The 10241-nt window shown below is 33.8% G+C and overlaps 1 protein-coding gene across 1 annotated transcript in view; it reads left to right on the top strand.

The window, feature by feature from the left end:
* Positions 1-9009: 9009 nt before the first annotated feature.
* LOC127869215 (uncharacterized) overlaps positions 9010-10241 on the top strand; it is a 100493-nt gene continuing 99261 nt past the window's right edge. The window contains exon 1 of the mRNA XM_052411587.1: positions 9010-9056. The gene's annotated coding sequence lies outside the window, so the exon portion shown is untranslated. The remainder of the gene's footprint in view (positions 9057-10241) is intronic.

Below are 10241 nucleotides of genomic sequence, written 5' to 3'. Positions count from 1 at the left end.
TCTCTTTAAGTATGTGTTAACCCCAAAAGTGTTATTGACCTTCAAAGTTAGGGATATACTTTGAATCTTTTAATTAAAAACAGCAGCAGTTTATTTATAGATAAAATGTTACAATGACATTTAAATGAAACAGTTATCATTATTGAGTTCTGCTCAGTCTTTGGCTTTTACTTTTCTTAATAATCATATGAACTTTCTCAATATGATGGTTAAAATATTACAGAAATGCTCCAAATGAAAAACTGAGACATCAACAGCCCTGAAAATATTTAAACATGAATAACACGCAATATTTATTTAAAAGCTATGCTTTTTACCATACATTTAAACAAATGGAAATAACTTTATACATATCAAATTAAAGAGTAATAATTCTTGCATTTCGCACTGCGTCTTTGCTTAAACAATAACAATCTGTTATTTTGCTCCACTCAAAACGCGGGCTTTAACTCTAAAACAGCAAGGAGAGATTTATAGTTATTGAAATCTGCTCTATCTGACCATGTCCCCTGCATATCTTTAAAGCATATTTAATTGTAATGGTATAATGTATTGCACAAAGCAAATGACACAGAAATTAGCAAATGGTTAGATATAATTATAGTTATTCAACTCTATGCTTATTTAAAACGCAATGGCCTGCCTCATGATGGAACAGTGTCTGAAATAGAAAGCAATACTCATCTCATAGGCCTGTTTCATGGTTGAACAGTGTCTGAAATAGAGAGCAATACTCATCGCATAGGTCTGTCTCATGGTGGAACAGTGTCTGAAATAGAAAGCAATACTCATTTCATAGGCCTGTCTCACGGTGGAACACTGTCGGAAATAGAAAGCAATACTGATCTCATAGGCCTCTTTCATGGTGGAACAGTGTCTGAAATAGAAAACAATACTCATCTAATAGGCCTGCCTAACGGTGGAACAGTGTCTGAAATAGAAAGGAATACTCATCTGATAGGTCTGTCTTATGGTGGAAAGTGTCTGAAATAGAAAGCAATACTCATCTCATATGTCTGTTTCATGGTGGAACAGTGTCTGAGATAGAAAGCAATACTCATCTCATAGACCTGCCTCACGGTGGAACAGTGTCTGAAATAGAAAGCAACACTCATCTCATAGGCCTGTCTCACGTTGGAACTGTGTCTGAAATAGAAAGCAATACTCATCTCATAGGCCGGTCTCATGGTGGAACAGTGTCTGAAATAGAAAGCAATATTTATCTGATAGGCCTGTCTCATGGTGGAAAGTGTATGAAATAGAAAGCAGTACTCATCTGATAGGCCTGTCTCACGGTGGAACAGTGTCTGAAATAGAAAGCAGTGCTGATCGGATAGGCCTGTTTCATGGTGGAACAGTGTCTGAAATAGAAAGCAATACTCATCTCATAGGTTTGTCTCATAATGGAACAATGTCTGAAATAGAAAGCAATACTCATCTCATATGCCTGTCTAATGGTGGAACAGTGTCTGTAATATAAAGCAATACTCATCTCATAGGCCTGTTTTATGATGGAACAGTGTCTGAAAAAGAAAGCAATACTCATCTCATATGCCTGCCTCAATATTGAACAGTGTCTGAAATAGAAAGCCATACTCCTCCCATAGGCCTGCCTCACGGTGGAACAGTGTCTGAAATGGAAGGAAAGAATACATACTTATCACCTCTCTTAGCCACTGATGACTATTATTTCCGATGGGCTATATAAGTCTGAATACACATTTTCTTGCATGAAAAAGATGGTAAATAGTGTAAAAACGCAATAAAACGGGGACACAGTGAAAGTGTTAAAACAAATATATATCGTTATCCTTGACTTTATAGCATTTTTCTTGAAGAGTCATAACGCACCAAATAAGGTAAAAAAACAATGTAACAAAACATAACGTACAGAGGGGTTACTTTTCCTACCACCCTACCCCCTCATGGTCCCGGGGCTTCTTAAAAAAATCCTGTGAAAAGAACTTAACTGTGCTATAGTGATCTCAGAGTAAAAATGATAGTTGCTTTTGTTTTAAAAATATCATAAAAATAATGTCAAATGGTTGCGAAGTTGAAGTTGAAAAAATACCCTAGAAAATGTCATATTTATTTGTTCTTAATCTGCAATATGATATCATGACACCACACGAAAATGATTGGTGTAGAATGATCTAAGATATTAAGAGCCAATATCTAATCTACCTGATGCGTTCACCAAGACTCAGATAGTGTAGTAAGATTTCCTCTGACCCCAGGTTATACAGCAGATATGTAGCCTCAAACTCAACCCTGTCATAGCTGGTATTTCCTCGGATATTGTACAGGGAGATCAGTCTCTGTGAATTATCAATTACATGGCTTCTTATTGATATGGTATATCAGTAAGATAAAGCAAGTGCAACATGACTGCGGCAATGACAACTGAGTATTCTGTTAAAAGTAAAACATTGTTAAATATAGTTTGATAGCAATTAACGCTTTCCCCCATAAGAAGCAAAGTGGAAATGGTTTTTGCAACCAGCATTAAACCAGGACAGCCTGCGAGTTACTCGCAGTCTGTTTAGGTTTTATGCTGTTTGCTGCTCATCAGTAACAAAGGGTTGGAAATGAAGCCTTTAAAACTTGAATTTAGTAAGAAAAGTTTATAATTAAATTTAACTTTTTAAGGGACTACACATGCGTCAAAATACATAAGTGGTTAAGGGTTAAAGCTTTTCCTAGTTTTCAGTGATAATTTCAAGACCATTTTCAGAAAGGTCTCTAAATGCTGCTAGAATGAATCAAACTAATGTACAATAGTAGGGCCTGCCTTTTGAGGTCTACGTTTATGAGACAGCAGGTCGTTCAGCAACCTTTTCTTAGAGTATTTATAACAAAATTAAAACGTTTATACTAAAAAGTCCTATTACGGCGGTCAATTTACCAATTAGCTCTGTTTTCCAGGTTACTTTTTAAACCTGTAGTCAGTGAACAAACTTATGCCAATAACCGAAGACTGCAAACTTTGAATAATATTTATGAGGTAGAAAGGCCGTTTAAGAGATTTCATTACAGAACTATAAAGAAAAGATGTGGCCCGGCCATAAATCTATCCAGAAATCCTCGGATTTGTAGTCTAGAGCTCTGACAACTGACCTAACCATTCTGATTAAATGGTATCAATTAAACATCTAGAACTATCTCATAAATCGTGTACCTGTATTATAATTATAGCAGAATATAAAGAGTAAAGCAATACTTTTAAAAACGGGCGAAATTAAAGGACTGTTCTGAAGTAAGCAGACATTTACACCGAAAAATTCAGATATTAAATTGGAGCACTGAGTTAAAGACAAGTATGTGTTACTGGAAATAGCCTGTTTACCTTGGGACATTATTGTGCATGCTGACATGTTAATCATGGCATCAAACACCGTGTTCATAACACAGCCTGAAAGTGTTGTACAACAAACACTTGCTCTACTTATCTGACCTACTAAACATTAATATATATTTCTGGCTACCATACATAAAAATAGTGGCATTCAGCATTCAGAACACCCAACTTATAACTGTTAATTTTGAAAAAAAAAGCTGCATTCTGGTTTGATAATAGGCAGAAAGATGGAATATTAATTACTGTCTGGAAATTAATGCCTAATGCCAAACAAAATCACACACTATTGATGACCAACACATTGCTCATCAAATCTGAACTACCACAGACTAGAATGATAAATTACAGGTTTTTCAGGACATGAGCTAAGCATAAAGCAACCATAAAATTAACAGCTATTGTTAGAGTTTGTATTTTAAACGTGAACACAATTCTGCAATGAACGGAAGAACATACATACATAGCAAATGCTAAATGTGAAACATCAAACACCTAAAGACAAGCATAAACCTGAAAAACAAATCATCCATACCAACCAACTAAAAATTGACCATCACCCTAAAACCAACCACTCACTTACCTATTTCCCATTCTACCCTGGCATAACATCATATCACTCACAAGCCTATACACTCCAACACCCACCAACCGCCCGGTCAGACCCACACATCCCCACACAGCAACCCACCTGCGTACACAATTTTACCAAGCCAACTGCCCTGCCACAGCCATCTACCAACCCACAGGGCTTGCACTGGACCAACATTTTTTAGTAGCAAACCAATATTCATTCATCAGCACACGAACACTGGTTATCAAATAATATTATTTACTATTGATTTTGTGATTATATCTAATCTATCTGTACTCTGGGTATACATGGAACCTAACTGCTGCCTCCAGTATATCAATGGCGTGTCTGTCTTCACACTTCTAGACAACCAGATCCTGATGAACTGCCCGCACTCGGTCAAACATAGAGTATATCTCGTCCCAAGGGCGTTTCAAAGTTGCAACACTGAAATACAGTTTCCATTGAAGTTGAATGCTGCTAATTCGTTAATTTTTCTGAAAAGTTCATAGCTACAAATACATACACAAGGATTTTTTTTACATTTTCATCAAACAAGGTATTGATTCATTTAACCTGAAAGCCAAACATAAAAGAAGATTTTGTTAGTTTACTAAGTATTTCATGCCATTTTATTTAATGTTTTATTTGTATTCTAAAAACTGGGAAAACACAGCGATGGCCAGTTAAGAATATAAAAATATTAATTAGTAATGTCTGACACATGTTGTCAAAAGTTTAATAATAGCATTGCTTCGTGTTAAACTGCTAGATGGATTTTTTTTCAAACTTCCAAACTTCATAGCCAAAAAAACTAAGAAGATGTGAGCCGAAAAAAATATCGGCAACTGCATTATTGCATTTCAACATTTCTTTTTGATCATTTCAAATGCTAAAAATGTGTATGTCTTATTATCATTCTTACTACTACAAAATGAAATGTACAGTATTTAAATTATTAAAATTAACAAACATGATATCTTTGTATAATTAATTTAAAGTCAACCAATATCTCTATAGTTTCATTTCACCTATCTGTGTATCCATTTTCCACGATAAATCTAATAAATTAAATCAATTCATAAAAACCGAGCAAGAAATTCCTTCTGACAAAGTAGCATGGAGATATATTTCAGGCAAGGCGGTTACAGCGCTACTTTTTATTCACAACAAATTTACCTCATGAAAACAACTAAGGTTTTTTAATAACAAAACCCTTGTATGTTAACTACAAAATTCGCAGGGCCTTTAATGATATTTTTAATTTTAATATTCCGCAATTGTTTCTATTTGTCTAGGGAATTTGATAGACAACCAAGTGTTGTTCTTTTTCTCGATTATGTGATTACTTACTTCTTGCTGTAAATAATTGGTAAATAATTGGTAATAGCTGGTAAAAATATTATTGGAAAACAATTGGTAGTTGGTCATACACATACAATTGGACAATACTTGGCGAATGTTGTTATAAAATATAATTTATAACAGTTTGAATTATAATCAGAAAAACTCTTTGCCAATTATATGGTGCAGGATCACATGAATTTGTTGGATTTTCCCAATTAAACGTTATTGGATGTAACACACCGGTAAGTGCTGCTTTTTTCAAGATAACTGTATAAAAATGCTAACGAATTACCGCTAGTGCATAAAAGACATATTTTTGTGCTGCTTATGGCAATGTGAAATACATCAGAACTACTTTATTTAATAAGCCTGTGTTCTTGTTCAGAAAGTCCATGTATTCTGCACGACTATGCGTTACGGAAGGTGAAATTTTGTCACCGATTTCAGACGTATTCAAGGACTTATTCTTCGAACTTAAGATATCGGCACAAACTGCAAGAAATACTTTCTTTTAAGCACTGAAGATCTTTGCGTTTGAATGTATTTCAATAACTTGAGATATTTGCAAAAGTAAAGTTCTTAACGGTTTGTGTTTACATTCTGCGTAGCCCGTGTGTAACTCAATGAAAACCCCGTTGATTCTGCACCCTGATTAGGCAGTAATACTTTTACATCCATTAGTATTTTGTATTGCAGCCCTGCCAATGTCTCTGCAGACTTCCATGAAGAGAATTGACTCAAGTTCCGCTTTAAAGTTTATGCCAAGCTGTGATGGTGTTCTACAGTTGTGAAGAAACATGCGCATATACTGTCTGTTATGCAGGAACAGTTCTGTCATAAATTCAATACGATTGGAGATTAAAAGTGAATTACGGACGAACATTCAACGTAGAAACCGACATTGACTCTAATATGCTGTTCTTCTACATTTATCGTGGAAGAATAGCTAAGTAAACTTTGGCTGTCATGAATAATGTTTTAGACATAAAACTGATTTTGGCCCAATAAAGTATTACAATTCCATCAATTAGGCAACACATTATTAAAACGTCGACATGCAGGTCGTGTTCATTCCTCCATCCTCATTCGGATCCCAAACTTGCTTCATTAGGATAAAATGTAAATTTGACCAGGAAATCAATCGTAACTTACCAGACTCATCAATATTTATAAAACAAAATGTTGTCTGTGAGTTTTTTTTATAATTAATAATACAGTATTAACGGACAATTTGCATTCGGTTTTGATGATAATGAACATCTACTGTCTGTAAATGATGCGCTGATAAATCATGAACTGTATTATATAATTAAAAATATATTTCGAAGTGTAATAACGTAATGGTTTAAGAACTGATTTACTTATTTTTGCATTTCTGTTGTTTACTTACTTCCAATTTGCATGGTATTCTGCATCCAAAATAAAGGTTTAAGAAAAAGTTACTGAACAATTTGTGATCTTTAGATTTCAAATAATGTCAAATACACATGCAGTCAAACGTCAGTCAACACTTGTTATAAAATTCGGTCCTATTTATTAAGACAAGGAACCAATGACGAACGAGTGAGGCACAAAACAAATGCACTAGACAAGACACACGGGTAAGTAACAAAACCACAAACTTAAACAAAATTGGGGTCTGCGCCATGGAACAGTCAATTCAAAATAACTTGTGACAGGGGAATAAATTGGTGTTGGAGCTTTAATCCTCACACTTGTCCCAGAATAAATTCTTTAACATTTGAGTATTCATGGAAAATAACCTAATAGTATCACAATTTCCTAATATTATTGACACTTATACGGGGTATGCTAAATTGTACTACTGTGAGTCTGTGACCAACCTTCTTTCCGTATTATAAGTGTAAGAAACCTCATAAATTCTTCAGAATAACCTGATTTCTATATATAATAGTTTAAGTGTGCAACTTTATTTGAATAAGTATAAAGGATGGACGGCTATTAATCAACTTCTAGTGGAGCAAACATGTTTACATGGAATCTACTCAGATCAAGAAGGCATCACTTACTTCATATAAGAATTTTGAAATACGTTCTCTTTTCATGAGACAAAACAGCCTGTGTGATGTAGTAGAAGCGTACGAGCAGTTGCTAACAGATGCCTCGGCTTCTATGGCAAGCGCATTAGTTCAATCAACAGGTGATAAAATGCCGTTATGCCTTAATGAATAATTCTCTGCATGTACATACACCACATAAACAAACAGTTTTCCCCAGTTAAAATTACGCATTGAATTCCATCTCGCAGAATTTCGGGGCCAGTATTCGTTCAGTAAATCAGGAGAAGACAGAATGGACTAAACGACGTACAATGATAACACAGTATTGCTTTCAGGATATGAAATACTAGTAACACGAATTAATGTTATAGAAATTAATGAAAATCTATTGGTAAACGCCACTAATTAGAACTATGTGCGACGTTCATTTCAAATTAATATGCCGAATATTTTCTTTATTAAGTTGATAGACACAGTGACGGTATATAAAGAAAATAACAGGTTACTGCTTGATCTTTTTGTAATATATCAGGCAAGGCTTAGACTAATATAACGGCAAGGCTTGCCGAGCCGTTATTTTATTCGTGCAGAGCCTGATTTATTACAAAAAGATCAGGAAGTAACCTGTTTTTCTGTTTATCATACCTCTACGTCCCCGATTTTAAAGAAATAATGAAAAAAATGCTTAAAGGCTGCAGTTTTAGCGGGAAAGAATATATCTTATGTCGTTTGACGTGATAATAATGACGTCGCGAGCACGCACACGTAATTTTTGAAAAAAAATTTTTTTTGCTGTTTGTGTTGCGTTTTGTGTTTAAATATATTACACCTTGGTATCAAATTGTTTGTTTTGTTAAATCTGATTCGATTTTACTAAAATGATTACATTATAATTGATCCAGAGTAATATGACCATCACATGACTGATATAAGAACTTCCTGTTGACGATGATATAAAAAATATATCAGGCAACGTTATATCAGGCAGATATCAAGACGGTGGTATGATAAATAAATTATATATATATATAATTGAAAACATCGCGAGATGAACCATATTAACTCGTATTAACGTTATAAACTGTATAAAAAAACTGTTAAGTTAATTAGATAATCAATTTAGGTTTTTAACCAGATTAACACGTGACGCACGTTGAGCAGCATTTAATTTTTAATTAAACTACATGAATTATATAAAATTGTCTATTTGGAATTCGCATCTTTACAATACTTTTACGTGATTTTCGTATTCTTTTAAATAATCAAAAAGAACGAAAATCTGCGAATAAGTCCCATTAACTTGGTACATACAATGACATGAACGGGATGTCCAATGTTATATAAATGATTATATAATGTTCACGATATAAAATGTCTGCGGTATCTTTTCTTCTGAGTTGCAACATTGAAAATAATGCTTACATAACTATAGAAAGCGTGGTACCAAATGACCAAAAATGCGGCAAGTTCAGTCACATTGTATTTGTTATTCCTTTAAATAACAATAATGGGTAACACATATTTACAAAACATAATCATATTATACCGTAACCCTATTTTTAAAGAATAAGTTTATTTCTTTCAATGTAAATGTATCCGTAGCAATGTAGAGCAACCTTAGGATGTATGTCGACATCATCAATATATCATGATTCATTGATAACGTTCATGTGATGTTCGTCCGAAGTCCTCAAACACGCCCCCTTGCAATCAGAACGACACTTAACACGAACGGAATTAGACTTAAGATTGTGGGCAGGTATTTACATATCGTTTTTATAATTAAGTTGTGTATAAAGTTGTATGAACTGTGTGCAGTTCATTATATTTTCATTTAATACGTTTTTCTCTCAATTTCAATCGTATTTAAATATTAATTGCGTAAGAACATCATTTGATATTAGTTTATTAAAATCATTTAAAACGAAATGTTCAGGAAACAACGCTTCACGCGTATGAACTATCAAATAGAGCTCGTTTAAAGACGATCATTTCATTGTAAATTGTCCACCAATACGACAGAACTTGTATGTCCCAAACATAAAAGTCTTGTCTTCGCAAAATAATCCTCACGTCATTTCATTCCAGTATGACATGTTTAGATTAGCTGCAACATGGGAACACCTGCGAAAGTTATCTTGGTGAAATGGCAAAAACGTTGGTTCCAGACTTTATATAAATTGTGAATCGAATTTTAGAAAAAGCAAGTTTAAACTACTGTTTGCAAGCTAGAATTTGTATGAATGTAAAGGTCTTTAAAATAGATGTTTCCTTTAACCCGACCGACCCTTTTTTACAACGGACCCTTATTTTTCCCCTAAAATTTGAATTTACCGCTGCTGCGTGACAACGATAAACTAAGTCGAGTTTTCTTTTTGAGATTGTACATTCCGCCGTTTATAATTAATCTTAAGTAAATATCTTTTTCAAAGAATCTGGTCACATTATAGTTCCAAATTATGAGGCGGCTAAGTCCAAATATGCCATATTTTTTATTCAAATTAAAAATCAAGTTAAACTTTGAAGGATATAAAAAAAATATGGATTTAGGTTAAAATATTGTTTTACTCAGGTGAACCCAACTTAAGATATAAAAAAACACACAAACTCTTACCCCATGTCGATGTGTTTTTCAGCATGTGGCGGAAGCATACCTATGTTTGTTTACGACTACAAGTTAAAAATTTACTAAAGAGCAATGTCAGTCCTTAGTTGTGTTATAACAAATCTTCCGTGTAATTAGTAATCTCAAAAATGTTAAAAACAATATTCTTATACAATTGTTAGCTCAGAAGTAAAAACTTTTAAAAGAGCATTACACGTTGTGTTTATTGTCGGTATTGCGCATTTTATTGAAATTATTTACGCACGAATTCGTCAGTAACATATCAACTTACTTTGCGCAATAATTCGACTTTAATGCACCAGCAATAGTCATTTACAT

This window comes from Dreissena polymorpha, chromosome 2 (genome assembly GCF_020536995.1).
Source record: "Dreissena polymorpha isolate Duluth1 chromosome 2, UMN_Dpol_1.0, whole genome shotgun sequence".
In the NCBI taxonomy this organism is placed as follows: Eukaryota; Metazoa; Mollusca; class Bivalvia; order Myida; family Dreissenidae; genus Dreissena; species Dreissena polymorpha.
This window is presented reverse-complemented; position numbering and strand designations above follow the sequence as displayed.